This window comes from Lepus europaeus, chromosome 4, assembly GCF_033115175.1.
Source record: "Lepus europaeus isolate LE1 chromosome 4, mLepTim1.pri, whole genome shotgun sequence".
Taxonomy (NCBI): Eukaryota; Metazoa; Chordata; class Mammalia; order Lagomorpha; family Leporidae; genus Lepus; species Lepus europaeus.
This window is the reverse complement of record NC_084830.1, coordinates 88649822-88675392: the sequence shown is the minus strand read 5'-3', so window position 1 is coordinate 88675392 and position 25571 is coordinate 88649822. Positions and strand designations below refer to the sequence as shown.

The 25571-nt window shown below is 40.8% G+C and overlaps 1 protein-coding gene and 1 pseudogene across 1 annotated transcript in view; both read left to right on the top strand.

Moving 5' to 3' along the window:
• XKR4 (XK related 4) overlaps positions 1-25571 on the top strand; it is a 474714-nt gene that overhangs the window by 26193 nt on the left and 422950 nt on the right. The window lies entirely within an intron of this gene.
• LOC133758424 (isopentenyl-diphosphate Delta-isomerase 1-like) lies at positions 5523-6210 on the top strand (annotated as a pseudogene).

Genomic DNA, 25571 nt, shown 5'->3' with positions numbered 1-25571 from the left:
GCTACCTGCCAGGTGCATTGTCAGGAAGCTAGATTGGAAGCACAGAATAGCCTGGATTCAACCAGTCACTCTGATATGGGATGTAAGCATCCCAAGTGGTGGCTTCACTTGCTTGGCCATAATGCTGAACCCAGCCCCATTATCTTTTTTTTTTTTTAATATTTATTTATTCAATTGAAAGGCAGGGAGAGGGAGAGGGCGAGGGAGAGGGAGAGAGAGAGAGAGAGAGAGAGAGATTCCATGTGCTGGTTCACTCCTCAAATGACCACAATGACCCGGGATGGGCCAGGCTGAAACCAAGGGCCAGAAGCTCCATCCTGGTCTCCCAGGATGGCAAGGGCCCAAGCACTTGAGCTGCCTTCTGCCTCCCCAGGTGCATTAACAGGAAACTGGATTGGAAGCAGAGTACCAGCTAGAATTCTGATATGGGATGCCGGTGTTGCAAGTGCTGGCTTAACCCTCTGTAACCCAATGCCAGCCCCAGGCCCATTATCTTTAATATTCTTATTGCTACTAGGAATATGGTGTCTCCTTGGGTTAGTTTGATTTGGTTTTTATCTTTTTTAAACCATGCTCACAAACTTTTAAAAACTAAGTGCATTTTATTATAATCACTCCTGGAGCCTCAGTCTAAGTTTTGAGCTTCAGAAGAGCTGTCAAGCATTTGGATAACTCAGGGAAATCTGTCTGCTGTTTTCTTTTTCTCTGGGACAGACCATTTTCATTTCCTAATTTTTAACTGGAGAGTTAATGTGAAGCTTTCAAGTGTAATACAAGATCATCATCATTTTCTTTATTAATAGTGGACCTACCCATACTTGAAATTCAGAATTCATCCGAGTATGTAATAAGTTCCTGCCAAATACCAGGCAGCCAGTTGTGGTAACATCTGGCCTCTGCTAATCCTAGCAAGATATTTTGAAATCATATATTATAACTTTTAACATGAAGCCATTTTCCTTGAAAATTGTGTTAAATGGGAGAAATAAGTATATCAGATCTTACTCATTTAAAAATCCAAATTAGCAGGCTTTTTTTCCAGGTAACTAGAGTTTGTAAGAAGTGCTATTTCCCTACCAATGATTAACTCGTTGGCTTTTTATTTGTTTAAAAATATGTTTAGTTGCCCATTAATGTATGAAAATCCTTTGGCAACTTGACAAAAGAAAGGCAATAAACAGGCAAAAGATATCTGACAAACTGGAAAAATAGCTTTTCAGATATTATATGTTATTTTTCCTACCTTACAAAAATGTTCAATGAATGATAAGAGAAAAAAAGACCAATCATTCATTTAAAACGGTTGTGACGCTGCTGCTTGCGATGCTGGCATCCCATGTCAGAATGCTAGTTGGAGTCCGACTACTCTGCTTCCTATTCAGTTCTCTGCTAATGTGCCTGGGAAGGCAGTGAATGATGGCCCAAGTAGTTGGGTAACTGCTACCTACATGGGAGACTCAGCTGGAGTTCCTGGTTCCTGGCTTTGTTCTGGCCCAGGCTTGCCTGTTGGGGGCACTGGAGGAGTGAACCAACACATAGAAGATTGCTCTCCCTGTCTCTCGCCCTCTGTTACTGTGCCTTTCAAAAAGATAAGTATTTTTTGAAAATGGGCAAAGGACATGCATCGACAGTTTATAAGAAAAAAGGTTTTTGATTTGCAAAAAGAGGAACAGTTCAATTTACAGGTAAGGAAATGCATCCTTATTTTTAAGCTCTGTGTAAAGTTGCTGGATATATACAAGCTGCTTGTGTCTCTTGAAAGCAAATGCAAGACCCTTCTACATGTGAGGCATATGTTAATGCACAAGTTTGCCTGCTCTTGAAGTGAGTCACCTGGAGAAGAGATTTTTTTTTTCTATTCCTGTGTTTGTGAAGCAGATAGTATAAGTTGGTTTACCAAATATCTGCTCCAATTTCTTTCTGTATTGGGTGCCATGTTCCTGGCTTCTACCTGGCTCAGACCCAGCTGCTGCAGGCTTTTGTGAAGTGACTTGGTGGATAGGAGATCTCCCTCTTCCTCTGTCTGACTTTCAAATAAAAAAATAAGGCGGCTGGTGCTGTGGCATAGTAGACTAAGCCTCCACCTGCAGTGCCAGCATCCCATTTGGGCACTGGTTCATGTTGTGGTTTCTCCTCTTCTGATCCAGGTCTCTGCTATGGCCTGGGAAAGCAGTAGAAAATGGCCCAAGTGCTTGGGCCCCTGCATACCCATGGAAGACCCAAAAGAAATCCTAGATGCTCGCCTCAGATTGGCCCAGCTTTGGCAGTTTGGTGGGTGAACCAGCAGATGGAAGATCTCTCTCTGACTCTCCCTTTCTCTCTCTTTCTCTCTAACTCTGCCATTCAAATAAATAATTATATAAATCTTTATTTTTTTTAATTTGAGAAGAGGTGACCTTTCTCTCTGTCTCTCTCACTGTCCACTCTGCCTGTCAAAAAAAAAAAAAAAAAAAGAGAAGAGGTGAGAGGGAGGGAGGGAGAGAGAGAGAAAGAGAGAGAGAAAAAATCTCCCACCTGCTGGTTCATCCCCCCAAATTACTGGGAGCCAGGAAATTAATCTAGTCTCCCATGTGGGTGGCAGTGACCCAACCATTTGAGCCATCACCTGCTGCCTCCCTGGATGTGTGCATTTTGTAGGAAGTTAGAATCTGAAACAGAACCAGTACTTGAACCTAGGCACTTTGATACCCAGTGCTGGCTTCCAAACAATGTCTTAACTGTTATGCCAAATGCCCGCCCTAGGAATACAATTCAATCTTTTCAGACAGCTCAAGAACCCAGCTCAGCCAAAAAGTTGTGCATTTGCTGTAACTTGAGGTGTGGAAGTGAGCCACTTAAGGCTGGAAAGTGCTTCGTTGTCCTGGGGAACACTGATAGAGGTCCCAGTGGTCTGTCCCTCCCTTGTGGTTAGTCGTTGTCCGCTTGCAAAGCTGCTCCCAGTCACTGGGGGTCCTGTCTTGGTTCCTAAGTCACACCAGAAACTCTTCAAGTCATATAACACTTTGTAATACATCTTGCTGTACTTAAACCAGGGGAGGATTCAGCAGATACATTTCAAAATGAAAATGGTGTTTTCGTAATCCTAGGGTGGAGGTGGAGAATGGCCAAGGGAACAGAGGCATCTTAACAAATAATCCAATCAAAATCCAGAGAAGTTCATTAGATTTTCAGTTCTAGCTACTTTACTGCTGAAAAACTGTCAATTAAAACTAAATTTGCTTTTGGGTCTCCCCACTGAAATCTCATAAAGTGTTATTTCCTAGGCATTCACTCATTTTTTAGTCAAATAGTATCTATCAATCAAGTGTTTCACAAAATTAGCCAAAATTATAGAATTCAGGCATAATTGGTTTATGTGATATGTCTTTACCTTAAAATGTGCAAACTGAAACAATAACACTGTTTTCAAAAATAATCTTAAACAGGAATCCTTTTATAAAAAAGAGGAGAATTCAAAGATAAACAGGCTGTGTTTTCTCACCCTCCGGGAATTCCATTCAGTTGAATAAACAGAGATGAGAGAACCAGTCATGACATTACAGTGAGGTGAATTCTACCTGGATGGGCTGCCTGGAGTACTATCAGATGCAAGGAACTAATTAATAAACTCAGGGTTTTTCTGTTTTTAACTTTCTCTCCTCCTCTTTCTTTAAAATATTTTATTTGAATGGTAGAAAACAACGGAGAGAAAAGTAGAGAGGGAAAAAGGATGGGGGGGGAGAGAATAGATACCTTCCATCTGCAAGTTCACTCCCTAAATGATCATAACTGGACCCAGGAGACTGGAACTCTGTCTTGGTCTCCCAAATGAGTGGTAGGGGCTCAAGTTCTGGGGACATCTTCAACTGCCTTCTCATACACATTAGCAGGAAGCTGGATTGAAAGCAGATTCACACAGCTGGGACTCAAACCAGCACTCTGATATGAAATACCAGTGTGACAAGTTGCATTTAACCTGTTGCACCACAATACTGGTCCCTTAATTCCTCTTGTGAGGCAACTGGAATGTTTTGATGCCCATCATATACAGTTCAGTGCCTGACCCTAAGCAAAACTAGTGTTCTAGACCTTCCATAGTTTCAGATGTCAAGGCCAGGAGAAAGGAGCAACTCCATGAGTAGTACCTAAAGACACAACAGACTTTGAGCTGGCCTTGACTTTTACTCAGCCCCTCTCTGGATGCAGATCTGGGAATGCAGAGTGATGTGGTCAAGTCTGCCTTAGAGGAAGCCTTTGAAGTCAATATTCAGTGACTCCATCTTAAAAGAGCACCATGCCTCATCACATGAAGCAAGAGAAACAGTGATTGTGTCTATCTCATGTGACTCTCTGCACTTTAAACCCATTTAAAACATGTCATTGGAAACAGAAAACTATGATACAGGCATGTGATGACCTCTGGCTGACAGACCAAACACTCAGTGAACCCTGACATTTCAGCTCTTTATGTTTGACCTTTACAATAAATCAATGATTGATTTGTCTTTATGGAGAAAGAATATGGAAGATTCTCTCTTTTTTTTCCCCACCAGAAACATCATGCATTTAATAATACAACTTTAGGAATATAGTGAGTCTTCCCACCATACCTACCCGCCCACTTACACTCCCACCCCTCTTCCTCCCCCCTCTCCTATTCCCAAACTTATTTTTTATTAAAATCTATTTTCAATTAACTTTATACACATATGATTAACTCTATACTAAGTAAAGAGTTCAACAAATTGTATGGAAAAAAAAAAAACAACAAAAACCTGTTCCTCAGCAGTTGAGACAAGGGCTGTTCAAAGTCATTTCATCTCAAAGTGTAAATTTCACTTCTATAGATTGTATTTAGGTGCTCTATTAGTTATCATAGGTCAGGGAGAACATATGGTTTTTGTCCTCCTGGGACTGGCTTATTTCACTAAGTATGATGTTTTCCAGTTTCATCTATTTTGTTGCAAATGACAGGATTTCATTTTTTTTACCATTATATATTATTCCATGGTATACATATCCCATAATTTTTTTATCCAGTCTTCAGTTGACAGGAATTTGAGTTGATGCCATATCTTAGCTATTTTTAATTGAGCTGCAATAAACATGGGGGTACAGATAACTCTTTCATATGCTGATTTCATTCCCTTGAGTAAATTTCTAGGAGTGGGATGGCTAGGTCATATGGTAGATCTACATTCAGATTTCTGAGGTGTCTCCATATTGTCTTCCACAGCTGCTGTGCCAGTTTACATTCTCACCAACAGTGGATTAGGGTACCTTTTTCCCCCATCCTTGCCAGCATTTGTTGATTTCTGTATGAAAACCATTCATCCAGGGATGAGTGAAACTTCACTGTGGTTTTGATTTGCATTTCCCTGATGGCTAGTTGTCCTGAGCATGTTTTCATGTGTATATTGGCCATTGGATTTCCTCTTTTGAAAAATGCCACGGGGTCCTGTGTTTGAGGTTCCAGAATACACACCTCAGGGCAGCATGGGAGTGACATGGTGGAGCAAGAGGGCTGGGGGCAAATACTCTTGGGGCAGATTAGATATTTTTTAATGATTCCTAAAATATATGGTGACCATCTTGATGAGCAACAGGTTCAACTTCTGGCAGAAGTGTGTATTCTTATTGATGAAAATGACAATAAAATTGGGGCTGAGACCAAGAACTGTCACCTGAATGAAAACATCGAGAAAGGGTTATTTCACTGAGCTTTTAGTGTCTTCTTATTCAATACCAAAAATAAGCTTCTGCTACAGCAGAGATCAGATGCTAAAATTACCTTTTCAGGTTGTTTTACCAATACTTGTTTTAGTCATCCATTAAGTAACCCACATGAACTTGAAGAAAATGATGCCATTGGAGTAAGAAGAGGCATTTAAAAGCTGAACTAGGAATTCCTATGGAAGGGGTTCCTCCAGAAGAAATAAATTATCTAACATGAATTCACTACAAAGCTCAGTCTGATTATATTTGGGGTGAATATGAAATTGATTATATTTTGTTTGTGAGGAAGAATGTAACTTTGAACCCAGATCCCAGTGAGATTAAAAGCTACTGGTATGTGACAAAAGAACTGGAAGAACTTCTGAAAAAAGCAAACAATAGTGAAATTAAGATAATTCCATGGTTTCAAATTATTGCAGACTTTTCTCTTTAAATGGTGATAACTTAAGTCATTTGAATCAGTTTTTTGACTATGAGAAAATACATATAATGTGAATGTACAGATGAATGATTATTGAATATTTTCTCTATGTAGTAAACTTCAAATATTTTTGTTTGTTTTAAATTTGGTTCCCCACTAGATCTCATAAGATACACTGCTGTTTTTGACAACCAGAGTTTCTGAGCAAAAAACAGCTGACTTATACTTTTGTATTATCTACTGCATACACACTGTAATTTATAAAAGACATTTATGAAATTAGTGTAAAATGAGAGAGCAGATAAGACAATCTGTCCAAACATGGTTATGAAAAATTTGAACAAGTAAATGAAGCTGGTTTTTGATCTGTTGTAATTCACATTTTCAGAATACTTTGCTGTTTTCTAGATGCTTTATGTATCATTGTTTTTACTATAGTTCAGGAAAATACCTAATTAACTTTCCATATTAACAAACTGGCAAAGCAGGTTACAAGGACATTAAATGGTATATATAATCATCCTTCCATTAAAAAATTCCAAGGGCAAGCATTGCATTGCAGCAGGTTAAGCTATCATTTGGGATGCTTAAATCCCAAATCATGTTGCCTGGTTCAAGTCCTGGCTACTCCATGCTTCTGATACAACTTCCTGCTAATGCACTTTAGAGGCAACAGATGGTGGCCCAAGTACGTGGGTTTCTGCCACCCATGCAGAAGATGCAGGTGGAGTTCTAGCTCCCAGCTTCAGCTTGGCCAAGCTCTGACTGTTGCAGGCATTTGGGGAGTGAATGTGTGGATGGAAGATCTCTATTTCTGTCTGTTACTTGGCCTTTCAAATAAATAAATATATTTTTTAAAAAGAAAAAAAAACCTGCTTAAGTCCTTTGCCAATTTCTTAACTGTGGTTGTTTGGTTTATTTTTGTTGTTGATTTTCTTGATTGCTTTATATAATCTGGTTATTAATCCTTTATTAGTTGCATAGTTTGCAAATAATTTCTCTCATTCTGTCAGTTACCTCTTGACTTTCCTGAGTGTTTCTTTTGCAGTGCAGAAGCTTCTCGGCTTGATGTATAATCTCATTTGTCAATTTTGTCTTTGATTGCCTGTGCCTCTGGGTCTTTTCCAACAATTCTTTGCCTATGTCAATGTTCTGCCAGGTTTCCCTAATTATCTCTAATAATTGATAGTATGGGGTCATAGATTTAGGTCTTTGGTCCATTTTGAGTGGAATTTTGTGTAAAGTGTAAGGTTGAGGTCTTGCTTCATACTTCTGTATATGGAGATCCAGTTTGCTCAGCATCATTTGTTAAAGAGACAGTCCTTGCTCCAGGGATTGATTTTAGCTCCTTTGTCAAAGATAAGTTGGTTGAAGAAGTGTGCATTGATTTCTGGCATTGATCTGTCCATCTGTTTTAATATCAGTTCCTGGCTGCTGATCATAACTGCCCTGTATTATATCTTGAAATCTGGTATTATGATGCCTCCTGCTTTGTTTTTGTTGTATAAGAGTGCTTTAGCTATTTGGGGTTTCCTGTGCTTCCATATGAATTTCAGCATCCTTTTTTTTCTATATCTGAGAAGAATGTCTTTGGTATTTTGATTGGTATCACATTCAATCTGTAAAATGCTTTTGGTAATATGGACATTTTGATGAGATTGATTCTTCTAATCCATGAACATTAGGATTTTTCCATTTTTTGTGTCTTCTTCTATTTCTTTCTTAATGTTTTGTAATTCTCACCATAGAGATGTTTGATGTCCTTGGTTAAAATATATTCCAAGGTATATACTTCTTTTTGTATTATTGTGAATGGGATTGATCTTAGATGTTCTTTCTTTTTTTTTATTTTTGACAGGCAGAGTGGACAGTGAGAGAGAGACAGAGAGAAAGGTCTTCCTTTTTGCCGTTGGTTCACCCTCCAATGGCCGCCGCAGTAGGAGTGCTGCGGCCGGCGCACTGTGCTGATCCAATGGCAGGAGCCAGGTGCTTATCCTGGTCTCCCATGGGATGCAGGACCCAAGGACTTGGGCCATCTTCCACTGCACTCCCTGGCCACAGCAGAGAGCTGGCCTGGAAGAGGGGCAACCGGGACAGGATCGGTGCCCCGACCGGGACTAGAACCCCCGGTGTGCCGGCGCTGCAAGGTGGAGGATTAGCCTAGTGAGCTGCGGCGCCAGCCAGATGTTCTTTCTTAGCTATGGCATTGTCTGTGTATACAAAGACTTTTGATTTTGGTGTGTTGATTTTATGTCCTTAACTTTTCCGAACTCTTCTTTGAGTTCCAATAGTCTCTTAATAGAGTACTTTGGATCCCCTATATATAGAATTGTGTCATCTCCAAATAGGGATAGTTTGAATTCCTCCTTCACAATTTGAATCCCTTTGATTTCTTTTTCTTGCCTGATAACTGTTGTTAAAAAGTTTCAGGACCTTATCGAATTGCATTGCTGAGAATAGGCATACTTGTCTGTTTGTGGATCTCAGTGGGAATGCTTTCAAATTTTCCCCATTCAATAGGACACTGTCCATGGGTTTGTCATAAATTGCCTTGATTTTGTTGAGGAATCTTCCTTCCATACCCAATTTACTTAGAGTTTTCATCATGAAAGGGTATTATATTTTATCAAATGCTTCCTCTGTTGGGATAATCATATGGTTTTCTGAAGTTTGTTAATGTGATGTATCATATTGATTTGCATACCAGGGATAAATCCCACTTGTTCTGGCTGAATGATCTTTCTGATGTATTGCTGAATTCAATTAGCTAGAATTTTGTTGAGGATTTTTGCATCTATGTTCATCAAAGATATTGGTCTGTAATTCTCTTTCTCTGTTGCATCTTTTTTTAAAATTTATTTGTTTATTTTTTTTTATTTGACAGAGTTAGACAGTGAGAGAGAGACAGAGAGAAAGGTCTTCCTTCCATTGGTTCACCCCCCAAATGGCCGCTATGGCTGGAACTATGCCGATCCAAAGCCAGGAACCAGGTGCTTCTTTCTGGTCTTTCACGTGGGTGCAGGGGCCCAAGCACTTGGACCATCCTCTACTGCCCTCCCGGGCTACAGCAGAGAGCTGGCCTGGAAGAGGAGCAACCGGGACTAGAACCCGGCACCCATATGGGATTCTGGCACCACAGGTGGAGGATTAACCAAGTGAGCCATGGCACTGGCTCCCATAAACTTTCCTCTTAACACTGCATTTGTTGTATCCCATATGATTTGATATTTTGTATTGTCACCTTCATTCATTTACAGAAATATTTTGACTTCTCTTTTGATTTCTTCAATGACCCACTGTTCATTATGGAGCATGTTATTCAGTCTCCATGTGTTTACACATGTTCTAGAGATACTGAAGTTGTTGATTTCCAGCTTCATTCCATTGTGGTCAGAGAAGATGCCTTGTATGATTTCAGTTTTTTTGAGTTTGCTGAGACTTGCTGTAGGACCTAGAATGTGGTCTATCCTAGAGCAGTTCCATGCACTGGTGAGAAGAACATGTATTTTGCATCTGTATGATGAAAAGTTCTGTGGCTATCCATTAGGTCTATTTGGTCTATAGTGTCAATTAACTCTGTTGTTTCCTTGCTGATTTTCTGTCTGGTTGATCAGTCTATTGCTGAATGTGGAGTTTTGAAGTCTCACATTACTTTTGTATTGGAGTTCATGTCTCCCTTTGCACACATTAACATTTCTTTTAAATAGCTAGGTGCCCTGTAATTAGGTGTATATATGTTTATAATAGTCATATATTCCTGTCAAATTGATCCTGTAATCATTACATGTGCCTTTCTTTGTCTCTTTTAACAGTTTTTGGTTAAAGTCTATTTTGTCTGATATTACAGTGACTAACCCAGCTCTTTTCTTTGGTTTCTGTTAGCATGGAATATCTTTTTCCATCTTTTCACTTTCAGCCTGTGTATCTCTTTGTTGGTGAGATAGGTTTTTTGATAGGCAAAAAATAGATGGGTTTTGTTTTCAATTCATTCAGCCAGTCTGTACCTTTTGACTGTAGAGTTGAGGCCATTTACATTCAAGGTGACTATTGATAAATAATAACTTTGCCCTGCTATTTTCCCATAACTATTCCTATTTTTTACTTTGGATTTCTTTTGTACTTTTACTAGGAGCTTTTCTTCCTTTACTTTCTTTCATAATGATGGTCATGTTTCTGTGTGTAGCACATCCTTAAGCATCTTTTGTAAGGCTGAATGAGTGGTGACAAATTATCTCAATATCTGTTTGTTATGGAGGAAGGTCTTTATTTCACCTTCATTCATAAATGAGAGCTTTTCAGGTACAGTCTTCTGGTTGACAGATTTTTCTCTTGAGATTTGGAATATATCCTAACATTCTCTTCTAGCCTGTTGGGTTTCTGATGAGAGGTCCACAGTGAGTCTAATTGGAGATCCTCTGAAAGTAATCTGGCATCTCTATCATGCACGTTATGTTTTACTGTGAAGAGTTCGACTACAATGTGTCATGATGAGGATCTTTTTTGATTATGTCTATTATGAGTTGTATGTGTTTCTTGTACGTCCTTTCTTTCTCCAAATTAGGAAAATTTTCTGTAATTATTTCACCAAAAAGGCCTTCTAATCCATTCCCTTTTTCTACACTTCAGGAACTCCTAAGACCCATATGTTGGGTTGTTTGATAGTATCCCATATATATCTGACATTGTTTTTTAGTTTTTGATTTTCTTCTTCTGTTTTTTGGTCTGACTGAAATTTCCAGAGATTTATCTTCTAATTTGGTTATTCTTTCTTCCTAACTGATTCTGTTGTTAAGGCTTTCCACCACATTTTTTGTTATTTTGAATTCTTCATTTCCAATATTTCATTTTGATTTCTCTTTAAAATCTAAATTCTGTAGGATAAATTTTCATTCATGTCATGTATGTATTTTTTTAGTTCATGAATCTGCTTCTGATTAGTTCTAAGTAATCCTACAGTCAATTTTTTGAATTTCTTTTCTGGCATTTCATCAATCTCTTTATCTTCACATTCTAGTACTGAAGTGTTGTATTCTTTTGGGGGCATCATGTTACCTTCCTTATTCTTGTTTCTTTTTTTTTTTTTTAAAGTGAGAGTCCACTTTTCTTTTTCTTTTTTTTAAAGATTTTATTTATTTTATTTGAGAGTTAGAGTTACAGACAGTGAGAGGGAGAGACAGAGAGAAAGGTCTTCCTTCTGTTGGTTCACTCTCCAAATGGCCGCAACAGCCGGAACTACACAGACTTTTGAAGCCAGGAGCCAGGTTCTTTCTCCTGGTCTCCCACATGGGTGCAGGGGCCCAAGGACTTAGGCCATCCTCCACTGCCTTCGCGGGCCACAGCAAAGAGCTGGACTGGAAAAGGAACAACTGGGACTAGAACCTGGCTCCCATATGGGATGCTGGCGCTACATGCAGAGGAATATCCTATTGCTCCATGACACCGGCTCCCTATTCCTGTTTCGTGAATTGCTGCATTTATTATTTGGCATTTGTGGTGTACTTGTTTTGTTTATTTTTTTTCCCTGTGATAGCTTTTATATTTGAACTATACCTCTGTGGCTTAGTGGAATGTCTGCTCTTTCAATGAATACCCAGAGGTGTGTGCTGTGTGTGGCCAGGGAGCTCTGTACAAAACGCCAGGGTAAGGAGAGTGTCCAAGTAACACCCAAGTTGTGTGTAGTAATTTTTTTTTTTCAAGAGGAGATATATTCTGCTCTTTTGGCATATTCTCATGCATATCTCCTGTCCTCAAAGGAGACCAATGCCTGGGCGCTAGCCCCAGTAGGTATGATTGTCATACACACTGCCACAAGAACCACACCAAGATTCTGTGCAGTCTATGGTGGGAACAAGGATAATACTGCAATGACCTTCACCAGGGAATCAGAGGCCCCAACCGTGTGGAGCTGCCCACAGTGACTGCTCAACATCCCAGCCATACCCTATACCCTCCCACATAGCTACAATGTTTTCACAGTACTAGCACACAAAGCTCCCACAGTCATGAGCACCCAGTCCCCTGTCAGTTCTCCCAGCTAGGCTCAGGTGTCTCTTCTAAATTGGTTACTGGACACGCAGACATGAGCTGGTGCAGTTGGTATGTGTGTCCAAAATGGTGCCTGGCCTCTCTCAGCTAGTTATAAGATGGTGCCGGGTGGTCAGGGAGAGAGAAATGTGCCCCCCTTTTTTCACTCTAGGTTGGTAGGTACATGTCCTCCACAGGGCTCCAAGCTGAACTCACACTAGGTTTTTCCCTCAGCTTTATTGTCAGTAGCTTGGGCTGCTGCAGTGTGGTATAACCTCACCCCAAAGCTGATGCTGAGGCTCTCTGCTGCTGGGGTTCTGAGTTGTATACATCCACACCCTCCATGTAGGTCTACAAATCCCTCTAATTTACATGGAGATTTCTGCAGTTTTTCCCCAATTATTCCCTGAGATTGTACTCTCTCCAGTTTTTCACTTTTTAAACTATCTTCCCCTAGACTAGAGCAGTAAGCTCCCTCCCTATTCTGCCATCTTTGCTTTACTCAAGATTCTCTTTAAAAAAAAATGAATAACAAAGGTAATCAATGTGCAAATGGCGCCAATTGTTATGCATGCAGCAGTGCTGCTATTCAGGATGTTGAAACACAGGTGCATGGCCATGACTTAGATTTAGGAGTGGAATTTTGGGGAAAAGTACACCAGCATTTTGTTTATAGGATAATCCTGGCGTCAGTGGGCATAGAATCTAAGTGCTTCATCTGCACAGCTGCAAGAGAACTGGAAGCTTCTGCAAATATTCTTACATCCCAGCTGAACTGAAATGACTTTTGAATAGGGAAATATTAATCTTAGAGTGAACAAACAAAAGCCAGAACATGTTTTTTTTTTTTTTTCCCAGCAAATCCTGAGAATGCATGAACATCTATTGAGTTTTGAAAATGGATAGTTTAAAGATCTCAGTCTTAAAATAAAATATTTTTTTTATTTCCACTTACTTGACTGGTTATCCATATTCTGAGTCAAGAAAAGAGTTTTCTAAGATATTGAAGTGGTGCCCTCAAGGGACTTCTTCCCTCTGGGAAAGTTTGAGGGAAAAAAATTCTCTGATTCTGTCACACACCTGTGTGTCTGTGGGGGTAAAACTGCCTAGTGCTGTGTGGTTTCTCTGTGAGCTGTATCTCCTTAAGAAGGAAGTAGCATTCAAGTCATATTCTATTTTTACAGGCTGTCCTTTCCACTGACATCATCTGTGTTTATCTTAATTCATTACTTGACTGAAGGATGTTGTTTATTGGCTTTGGTAACATAGGAGAGACCATCTGAGGGACCTGAGCAAGAGTCATTTTGCTGAAGTGTGGTGGGAGAAACCAGATTTCTGTAGGTGGTGGACAGCCTCAGACTTGGGGATGAGGAGGTGGAAGATGATTGAAGATGGGGATTTGGGATGGATAGGAGATGGAAGGCTGGAAATTTTTATTTTCCTTTTCTTCTCTGTTCTTTCCTTTCTTTAGTACCTATTGTGTTTTCTTTTTTAAAGATTTAGTTTATTTATTTGAAAGGCAGCATGACAGAGAGAGCAGCGGACTGAGGGAGACACAGAGAAAGGATTTCCATTCACACACTTACACACAGACACACACACACACAGAGGGAGGGAGGGAGGAGAGAGAGATAGAGAGAGAGAGAGAGAGAGAGAGAGAGAGAGAGAGAGAGAGAGAGAGAAAGAGAGAGAAAGAGATCATCCATTCACTGGTTCACTCCCTAAAGGACTGCAATAGCTGGGATGAGCCAGGCTGAAGGATCCAGGAGCTCCATCCACGTCTCTTATGTGGCTGCAGGAGTCCAAGTACTTGGACAATCTTCTGTCTTCCCAGGCACATTAGCTGGGAGCTGGGTTGGAAGTGGAACAGTTGAGACTTGAACTCTAATACATAATACACCATTGCCTATGGTGGCTTAACCCACTATGCCACAACAACCAGCTCCATGTTGTTATGTTTTCAGCTGGAGAGTCAGAGCATGTTTGAATATAATTCAAAAGAATGAAAGCTACAGGAGAGGGACAGAGAATGTGTCTTAGTCATTTTCTGTTGCTAACACAATACCGCAGAGTGGTTATGTTATGTAGAAAGATTTATTTTGGCTCATAGTTCTAGTGTAAAGTTATTGGACCACACATAGTGATGCTTTTCTGGCTGGCAGAGTCCTGAGGTGCCAAAGATCATCACAGAGTGGCCGGCGCCGTGGCTTAACAGGCTAATCCTCCACCTTGCAGCGCCGGCACACCGGGTTCTAGTCCCGGTTGGGGCGCCGGATTCTATCCCGGTTGCCCCTCTTCCAGGCCAGCTCTCTGCTATGGCCCGGCAGTGGAGGGTGGCCCAAGTCCTTGGGCTCTGCACCCGCATGGGAGACCAGGAGAAGCACCTGGCTCCTGGCTTCAGATCAGCGAGATGCGCCGGCCGCAGCGGCCATTGGAGGGTGAACCAACGGCAAAAAGGAAGACCTTTCTCTCTGCCTCTCTCTTTCACTATACACTCTGCCTGTCAAAAAAAAAAAAAAAATCCTTCTAAAAAAGATCATCACAGAGTGAGAAACCTGATCAAGCAGGCTTTTACAGCAGACCTACTCTCACAATTACCATTAACCAGGGCTGATGCTATGGCGTAGTAGATTGAGCATCTTCTTGCAGTGCCGGTATCCCATATGGGCATGGGTTCAAGTCCTGGATGCTCCACTTCTGATTCAGCTCCCTGCTAAAGCCCTGGGAAAGCAGTAGAGAATAGCCCAAGTGCTTGGGCTCCTGCACACATGTGCGAGACTCAGAGGAAGCTCCTGGTTCCTGGCTTCAGAACCGTCTAGCTCCAGCTGTTGCAGCCACTTGGGGAGTGTACCAGTGGATGGAGGACCTCTCTCTGTCTTTCCCTCTCTCTGTCTGTAGCTCTGCCTCTCAAGTAAATAAATAAACCCTTTAAAAAAAGAAAAAAATATTACCATTAACATTAATTCATGGCTAATGTGAATGGGCTAATCTGTTCTTGAGGGCTGAGCTGGATTCACTGTTAAAGGCCCTACCTGCTCCCACTTCTTAATATCTCATATGAGGATTACCTCTCAATAAGAGTTTAGGGAGGACAAGCCATATTCAGATTATAACAGAGAAAGTGAAGGAAGAAAGGGAGACTGTTATTGAGGTTAGCATCAGTGATACTGGAGAGTAAATTTGGTTTCACTTGCAATATTTCTACGACACAGAGCAAAGGTATCTCGAGCACAGGTGGAAACAATGGTCTGTTTTAGGTGGAGGAAGGAGAAGGGCACTGTGAAAATGCAGGGACTGCTCTGGCAGTCTGGAAACCCCTCTTCTCTCTTTTAATTAGGGGCCAAGGCTACCTGTTAGGGTGTGGGTTGTGACATAGCAGAATTCTTTGTTTGAAGAGATGATGGTTGAAATAGTCACTTAAGAGAATGGAGGAATAAAGTAGAGAAATTTGGTAAGCTTAAGGACCAGCTGAGTTTGATGACGTTGGTTTTATGGTATCACCAATCCACATGAATTTGTGATTTTTCTCTGCATTGTTCAGATTCTCAAATACATTCACTGAAGCATTTCACAGCCCCAATCAGGTCTTTTTATACATCAGTTATTATTACTGGCATCAATGATAAAGCATGATATATTCCAGAGAGAAAATACAGAGAAGATTCCAAGAAAGCTAATAAATACATAACATGCCAAATGATAACTTCCATGAAAAAAGAAAAAAAAATAAAGTAGAGGGAAAAGAGAGCAGAAAGAAGGCTCCAGAAGGAAACATTTGAGCAGAGAACTGAAGGAAGTGAAGAAGTCAGTTATACAGGTACCAGAGACAAGAACATTCCAAATAGCCATCACTCACCTGTCATGTTGACCTAATACAAGGGCTTGTGTTGCTTGTAATGTTCACTCTTTGTGAGGGATTCTGCCAGAAGTTTTGAATAAAAGAAGAGCAGGAGTTGAAGGCATTTTCAAGTGACATAGACCAAAGCTGGGCAGGAATACGTTAAAAAGAGGAGGGGTAGATTAGGAGAAGTGGCTCAGGAACTGTCATACTAGTGACCTGCAAGGAAAGTTGCACTGGTGATCCTTGAGGAAGCCCCTGAAGGGCAGGATTTAGGAGGTGATGAAGAGGAAGGCAGGCATATTCCATCCTCTGAACACAGTTCACACTGGCCATGTGTCAGAGCCTTGCTGGGTCGGGAGTCAATTTGATGGAATCAGGTGAGGCCTCTAGATTGAGAGGGACACCACTCTACGTGAAGGCTGAGTAGTGGGGGTAGCACAGGTGAGAGTGGACAGCCTGGGCCAGGGGTCTCTGTTTCTCTTGTTATCTCACACCTGTCCTTTGGATTGAGCTTCTGTGTGCAATCTGTGTACCTTGCTTCTGGCTCTTCCCTGGACAGTGTCTTCAGGACTGCAATCCCACAGGACCAAATGAGAAGATAATCAGACCCCTTTGTCAATGAAAGAGTTCACATCATGTGTAGGGCATATGTATGTGCATGTATGCATGTGCGTTGTGTAGACGTGCACAAGTGTTCAGTGTAAAGGGGAAGTAAAATCAGACTCTGACGGTTGAGAAATGATCTGTTGACCTGCAGTTGGCTTTGCTTTGCCTCATTGGACACTCAGGGCTTTGCTACTGCAAGTCTGGCCCTCAGCTGCTTGTTAGAAGTGCAAGGTCTTGGACCACATCTCAAATCACTTGAATTAGAACCAACATGTGTGTTTTAATAGGATCCCTGGGTGATTTGCATGGATTTCTAGTTTGAGAAGTCCTGCGTTATAGATCCTCAAACAAAATTGGAAGATTTTTTCCTCTCTCTTTAAGAGCTTTTTTCCTGAGATCCTTCTTGTTCTATGCAAGAACAGGCCTTTTCTACTTTCTTTGAGCAAAATGGAAACAGTTGTAGAATTCCTGTATTAAAAAGTGGAGCATACATCATCCAATTACTTGTATAATAGGAAATCATTTTTTTAATCTTATCTCTTCTTTCAAGATCCATACTCTTTTGTTTGTCTAGATAAGTGTCCTCTTGTCTTGAAGTTTGAGTCACTTCAGCTACATCAGATCTCTTTCTAAAGCTTCCTCTGGAGTTTGTGAAGTTACATAACTCACACTGCATGATTCATATGCTCACTACAAAGCCTTTCTAGAAAATTAGGTACTTCTTTGAGACGTGGCAAGGGAGAGAGATAGAGCTCCCATCCACTGGCTTACCTCCCAAATGCCCGCAATGGCAGGCTCAGGACCAGGCCAGAGCTGGAAGCTTGGAACTCAATCCAGGTCTCCCACTCGGGTGACAGAAGCCCAGTTACTTGAGTCATCACCACTGTCTCTCAAGGTCTGCATTCACTGGAAGTTGGAAGTTGGGAGTTGAGGCCAGGAGATGAACCAATGTACTCTGATATGGTAAGCTTAACCAATAAGCTTACCCACCTGGCTCCAGAAAGCCTTTAAAAAAAGATTTTCCAACATCTTCCTGTTTCTGTTGTAGTAACAGTGCTGTTAATGCATGGCTTTCTGCCCATTCTTTGTGAAAAAATATTTGGAGATGACAGAGTTATGTTTATACTTCAGCAAAGCAGTTTCAAGTAGCAGGTCAAGAATGGAGCCCAAGGGGAATGGTACTACTAGTCATGAGTCAGGCCATAGGAGCATCCCAGTGACTGGACATCCTCATTGACTTCTCATCACCCTTATAATATGCACACCATTATTTGTCCCATCTTTTTTTTAAAAAAAAAGGTTGGGAGGGAAGTTGAAGTCTTGCTCATGAAAACATAGTTTCCAGGCAAAGCTAACCTCACATCTAGGTGTGCCTGACTCCAGGGACATATTACTAATCTGTGCTAGAACCCCTTGTCAGAAATTGAATTTCTCAGGCATGTGGCTTCTGGTTACAGTGTGATTGACTGATGAGGGATCTTTGTGTAGTAAAACTCCAATATCAGGGAGGAATGGCATATTCAAGATGTTCTCAGGATGCAGTTCTACTAAGAGGAACAGGACAAATTTTGGTAATTGAACCAGTGGTTGAGCGTTCTCTCTATTTCTGTCTCTTTTCCTCTCTGTCTCCCAAGAAAATTTTAAAAATTAATATGACAACAATACTTTGCATCTGAAAACTAAGAATGTATTAGCCAAAGCTGTTAAAGAGTTGAATTAAGTATTTTGATACATAATGGATGATGTTTGCTCTGCTCAGTAAGTATCAGCAATTAAAAAGAAGAGATGGATAGGGAGAATTATGTTGCACTTAATTTTGTTTGAATATTTAATTACAAATAATGGAGACAAAAATTTATGAGATAATTTGACAGTCTGGAAGATACAGTGAAGTTGATATTGTTAGAGCTTTCTCGTCTGTGGGTTGCTCAGAAAGTGAGGAAGTCCTCAGGAGTGAAAGGAACCTGAGATGAACAAATTCAACATGTTAGATGTTTTGGAAACATTGTCCTTCTACACAGAATGTTTTCCCTAAAATCACTTTGTAAGTTGTTTCAGTTACTAAATTTGAAAGGAAAACAAAAGACTATTTATAACAACTGATTAGAGAAAAAGAAGTACTGTCCTTATTATGTTATGGGATACTGATATCTACCATATAGGAAGATTTGCTCCCATATAGAAAATGGTGAGGTCCTCTGACTCGCACACAATTCTAGAAGAGAAAGTGCTGTTGAAAGTGGGACATTTCTTTCCATTCATTTATCAAAGTTACCTGGATTTAGCAAAGCATAGTTTTGTGACTATCGGATGCTATTTGTATGTGTTCATGCAAATAATAGTTTTTATGTCCTTTGTGAAGGAAAAGAAGACAAAATTTAAAAAGAAGTGATCTCTACATTTGTGTGCAAATGTTCCTTTCACATAAAGTCTATGGGAGGGCAAAAAGGAAGGGAGAGAAAAATAATGTTGTCTTCATTCATTCATTCATTCATTCCTGTGTTCCCTCACTCTGGGCTTCTACCTCCAGTGTGATTCTGTGCTGCATTTCCGTGGTCCTGTTTCATGTCACTGGAGTTGAGCTGGTGTAGTAATGGCATCAGGTCTGCCATTCTGGCTTTATTACTATCGTTTATTAGCTGCCTGACCTTGGGGAAGTTACAGTCTTGTGGAATTAGTTCCTACCTTTAGCTATAACAAGGGTATGCATATTGAGTACTGTGCACCACATCCAACATGTTAATCTGTGAATTATTTCATTTAAACTCTATTCACATATAGAAGCCTTAATTAGAAGACAAAGAATGTAAGGCACAGAGATCTTTGAGGGCACAGCCTGATAGAGAAGCTGAGATTTGAAACTTAGTTGTATGGATCTAGAACAGGGTTGGGTTCTCTGTTTTTTTAAAAATGTGCATAATAAGAAATACATTTTATGTTGTGAATCAGCTTGTGTAAATACATAAACATGCATACATGAATCCATACACATGTATGTATGTGTGAATACAACAGTAAAATACAAAATTCTTGAAATAATGATTTTTGTGATATATACACATGTGCACACACACAAGGAGTAGAACATATTCTATACCATTTCTTTTTTATGATGGTAGTAACATACTACATTGATTATACAAGTCAATTATCATGCACAAATGCTCAAGCATCAGTTAAAGCATACATTCCTGGAGGAATGGGCCTTTGACCCAGTCTTTAAGATACCTGCATCCCACATTGAAGTGCCTGAGTTTGATTCCCAGCTCCAGCTCCTGACTCCAGCTCATTGCCACTGCAGATGTTGGAAGACAGGAGTGATGGCTCAAGTAATTGGGTTCCTGCCTCCTATGTGAGAGATCTGGATTGCACTCCTGGCTCTGGCCCTGGCCTAACCCCAGCAATTGCAGGCATTTGAGAAATGAACCTGTGAATGAGACCTTTCTGCACTCGCTCGCTCGCTCGCTCTCTCTGACTCTCAAATAAATAGCAATAATAAATAATAGTAAAGCCCACACTCCTTAACTGCTATGTTATAATGCCTCTCTATTTGACAGTAACTTTTTACACATAGTAGGTATGTAATAAATATTTGCTTAATGTTGGATGAACAGGAACAAGAATAAAATCTGAAGCCCTTGCGAAATTGTATCTTCATGCCCTTTATGAATCAACCACTTATTCTTACAGACCTAAGTAGTGGGATGGCTTCTCAAAGAAGAAAGATGCAAATTATATGTATTAAATATATTTTATTTTTCTTCTAGATTTTCTTCCAACATGCTCAAGAATCTGCCTTTACTGCCAAAAAAAAAAAAAAATCACAATGCAGTTACTCACTATTATTTTCTAAGTGGGCATATATTTAGATATGCTTGGGGTGAGCAGGGAATTGCATTGGGAGCTGCAGATTTGTCTTCATTCTTTCCAAGAGAACAACCTAAACTTTCTAAATAGTCACTTACCAATCCCTTAAGGATTGGAGCTGAATGAATTACCATTCAAGTATTTCCTCAGCATAACTACTGTTTTATAGCTGTTTCTGTAAAAGTAGGTACTTTAAACAAAAACCACACCCTTTCATTTTCTCTCTCACACCAGCAAAGTGTTATGCATAAGAGTTTTGAGCATGTAGTTGTACTTTGGTAATAATATACTTAATGTGATACTTATGCCTCCAGGAATAGTCAAGAGAAACCTATAATGGTGGTGTTACCAGGAAGGTTGGCCAGCAATCAAATGTCTGTAATAGGAGTAATGTGATTCTATAGGTCTTAATTTTTTCCCCTGATAACAAATGAGTCATATGTTCCCTTTTACTGTGAATAAATTTGCTGTGTTCTAACAAATTGGTTTTGCTTCTTTAATTAGTGATGGAGACTTTAAAATGGTAGATATACAAAGAAGTAAGAAAACTTGTGAAGTCATTTTAGCTTAAGTTTAAACAATTTTAGTTCCTGAAATAGTTTCCCTCAAATACCCTTAGACTTCACACATATATCATTTTTTAAATTCATATAAAGAGAAAGCATTAAAAGGCACCTGTCTTTGAGGAATACAGAGCTAATTACAATATAGTGTGAAAAAGTGTCTGTTCTCTCTGCTGTGAACAGAACTGGCATCTTTGACCCTAACCACAGGAGAAACCATAACGCTAGACATTTCTGAGAGCAATAGGTTTTAGGTCCTGGAGTGAAATGTCCAGTTGTGAACATTTTATGTTTAGCAGTCTTTTAAAAATTAATTAATTAATTAATTAATTTGAAAGGCAGAATGACAGAGAGGGAGAGAGAGTAAGAGCGAGAAAGAAAATTTTATATCCATTGGCTGCAACAGCTGGGGCTGGGCCAGGTCCAATCCAAGAGCTAGGAGCTCTGTCTGGGTCTCCTTCTTGGATGACAGGGGCCCAAGTATTTGGACTAGCATCCACTGCTTCCCAGGTGTTTTAGCAGGGAGGTGGATTGGAAGCAGAGGATCTGAGACTCAATCCCAGGCACTTCAATATGATACACACATCCCACATGGCAGTGTAATCTGCTGTGCTTCTATATCCACCCCTATGTTTAGTAATCTCTAAGACATTTTTTCCATATCAGCTCTGGGAAGATATTTAGAGAATCTACTAGAATAAAAGGTCAGAAGAGTTTATATAAAGTCAAAAGAATGTTGGGAGTAGATGGGAAAAGGAGGGAGATGAGTGAGAGAACTGAGGATCCTGCCACGCCTTCCAACCTCAGTCCAGAGGTCTTCAAATTTAGCTTTCTGGTGGTTGTTACAGTTGTCTGCTGTTATGCTATCAGTTATTCTACTGTAAGCACTTACTGTGATCACGGCAGTTAGAGGAATGTAGGAGTGGATGTTTGTCCTCGTGGTGAGGATGCCCATGTTCCACATCTGAGTGCCTGGGTTCAATACCTGCCTTCAGCTCCCGCTTCAGCATCCTGCTCATGCAGACCCTGGCAGGCAGCAGGTGTTAGTTCAAGTAATTAGGTTCTTTCTACCCACATTGGACACCTGGGCTGTGTTTCTGGCTTTGGCCCAGTCCAGCTCTGGCTGTTGTATTTGTGAAGTGAACCAGTGAATGGCAGATGTGTCTCTTTCTCTGTCTATTTCTCTGCCACTCAAAAATAGCGACAGTGGCTGCTAAAGTATACTTAACATCGTTCTAAGCATGATGTCTAAGTTGATGCTAAGCATAACCAAAGCAAGGAACGTATTTTTTGTTTGTTTAAGGTTTCTTTATTTATTTGAAGAGCAAAGTTACAGAGAACCAGAGGCAGAGACAGAGAGGTCCATCTACTGGTTCACTCCCCAGATGGCTGCAATGCCTGGAGCTGAACCGCTCTGAAGCCAGAAGCCAGGAGCTTCTTCTGGGTCTCCCATGTGGATTCAGGGGCCCAGGACTTGGGAAATCTTCTACTGGTTTCCCAGGCCATAGCAGAGAGCTGTATGGGAAGTGGAGCAGTTGGGACTCGAACCAGTGCCCATATGGGATGCCAGCACTGCAGGTGGCAGCTTTACCCACTATACCACACACTGGGCCCAAGGAGCATGTTTTTAATTAGAGATGACTACCAATAAGTGTTTTCTCTCATTGAAATGAGGCTTATACTGGCTTGTTCATTTATTCACAAGTTAATTGAGTGTCTACCATGTGCCTGGAGTTGTGCTAAGAGAAGGAGATATGGAGTTTTTGGGTGTGGGTGCAGGAAACAGGGAGATGATGTCTTTGATGTTTTTGGAGATGGAATTGAATTAATGTTGGCTGTGAAGAAGCCACGCTCGAAGAAAAGTTGAATATGCAGCAAAGAGAGCAGAAATAACTGCTAAAGCAAATCCTCAAAGAGAGAAGAGGAAATAAGATTAAGAGCAGATAATGAGCACCCCTGAATAAGAGAGGAGGTGGCAATTCTGGCTGAAGTCTGCATTCTTTACTTAATCTGTGCACAGTAGAGAATGAAAGTGTAAGTGTTGCCTTTGTATGTGTTTGTGCAATGGGTCAGGATTCTGAAAACCTAAATTCCTAACCACCCCCACTGACTACGCCCCCACCCTGCCTCTAAGCTGTTTCACTTCAAACTCTATGTATTCTTCAGAGAGAAAAGGGTGGTAACATTGGTCTTCTCTTTATATTGCGATATCCAGTGTGCCAGTGAGGAAGAACTTGTTCTAAGGAAAAAGAAGAAGTCTTTTTTGAAGTAGGATTTTTTTGAGCCCTAATTGAAATAGGTTTCCACTTAAACAGGTGACACAGAGGAGCAGATACTGGACATCAATGGAGCATTTCAACATGAAGACCTTTCAAGAACAGAAATCTGATGTTAAAAAGAGAAAATAGCATGTTAGAATGATTATCTTCTTCAGGAGACTACTAGACTTCTAAAACATCCAGTTCCGTATTTGCAAAATGGGAATGATAGTTGCTTTCTTGAAAGGTTTATATGAGCATTTCATGAGCTTATGTATTTAAAGTGTACCCATTACAAGTACTCAAAAAAGTAACTATTATTTCTGTCATCCTCATCAATAAAAAAGCAAAGACAAAACCTGTTCACTTAATTGAATATGTATGCCATTAAACATATGTCCTTAATTTACCAAATTACGTGCAATTAAAGTTTATGTATTTACAAATCATTGTTTCTTTTTCACTTTAATTAGCTAACAGTTGATTTTAAGGTACTTAAAATTGAGAGTGTTACTGAGAAAGTTCACATTCATTTTTATTTGTTAAATTAGGAGCATAACTACATTTTAAAATGATTTTACAAGATTAAGTCATTCTTTGAAAGCATTTTTTTTTTCTTATTAGAGATAGCTAGACAAAGTAAGACAGAAAGAGATCTTCCTCTGCTGGTGCACTCTCCAAAGGCCTGCAACAGCCAGAGTTGGGCCAGGCTGAAGCCAGGGGCCTGGGATTCAATCCAAGTCTCCCATGTGAGTGGCAGGTACCTAAGTACTTGAGCCATTACTGCCTCCTCCAGGGTGTGCATTAGGAAACTGGAATCAGGAGCTGGAGCTAGAAATAGAAACCAGGTACCCTGGTGTGGGACCCAGGAGTCTTGACTGCCAGGCCAGATGCCTTCCCTGAACTCTTTGTTAGCATCCTGACAGCATTTCTTTTCCCCATTCTCAAAAGTGAGTTCCACCCATGCACTCTCATAAATAATTGCTCATTTTGAACTTTAGAGTTCACTTCAACTCAGGAAGAGAAGTTAGGAATGTGATGTTAGTGCAAGTCTGCTCGAGAAACCTTGTGTTTGGGTGCATGGTTTGCTTCACACTCTGTGCTGAGACTGCCAGCCACACGTGACAGAGAAACCTCTTCATTTTGCTTATGTGGAAATGTTCCTGTTTCTGGGGCCCCCCAGGCCTCACAGTGCCTGGCAGTCTCAGTTCAGTGGATGGCTTCTTCCCAAGTATAAAGACAAGGTTCTCCCAAGCTCTCCCCACCCACTTCCTCCACACTTGCTCTCTTTCGTCAGATGCACTGAGGACTCCCTATCTTCTAGCATTGTTGGCTGGCTATAAAATGCATTGCGGAGCCGGGGTGGGAGGTGGGTTTCAATTCCTATTTAAAAAAAAAGTACTAGAAAGAGAGAGATATCCATGAGCTAGTTCACTCCCCAAATGCCCACAGTGGCACAAGGCTAGGGCCAAACCTGGAACTCGTGAGTGGCAAAGACCCACGTAGTGGAACCATCACCTGTTGCCTCACAGGATATGAGTTAGAAGGAAGGTAGGATTAGGAGTGGAGCTGGGACTTGAAACCAGACACTGTGATGTGGGACACTGGCATCCAAAGCTCTGCCAAACGAGAGCCCCAACTGTTGCTCACATTGAAGGGATGACAGCTCATGTATATGGGGACATACGGTCTCTTACATCAGCTGAGTGTGTCTACAGTGGCTCATGTAGTCTGAGATGTGCTTGGCCCTTGCCTGGCCCTGGTCTATGCACCAATCCTGCATTAGGCTTGAGGTGTGACCAAGGTGCCTTGCCCAGGTACAATGGCCTAGTTGTCCAGGAATAATCTCTGTTAACTCTGAAGTCTAACTAGGCTCATAAAGGCTGCCTGAGGTGGGAGTGTTCCAGATAAACGGCAGATGCTCATGTGTCCATTTCCTTATGGACTGGGGCAAACATTTCTCGTATGCCCAGCTTTCTTTACTGAATGTAACTTGCCTACCATACAATTCATGCGTGTCCACAGTGCAGTTTGATTTTTTTTGGCATACTCACAGGGTGGGAAAACAGCACCACAGTTGAGTGGGTCTTGTACCTCTGGACAAAGCCGTATATCCATTACCAGTCCTTCTCTTCCTCCCACCCCTGCAGCCTCTAGCAAACATTTTATTAACCTCTGTAGTAGGATGCCTTGCCGTGCAGCCTGGCTGTGACAGGATTGCTCCATCTTCTCCCTCTTCCCACTTACTACTGCTCACTGGGCTCCTCCCCTTTCAC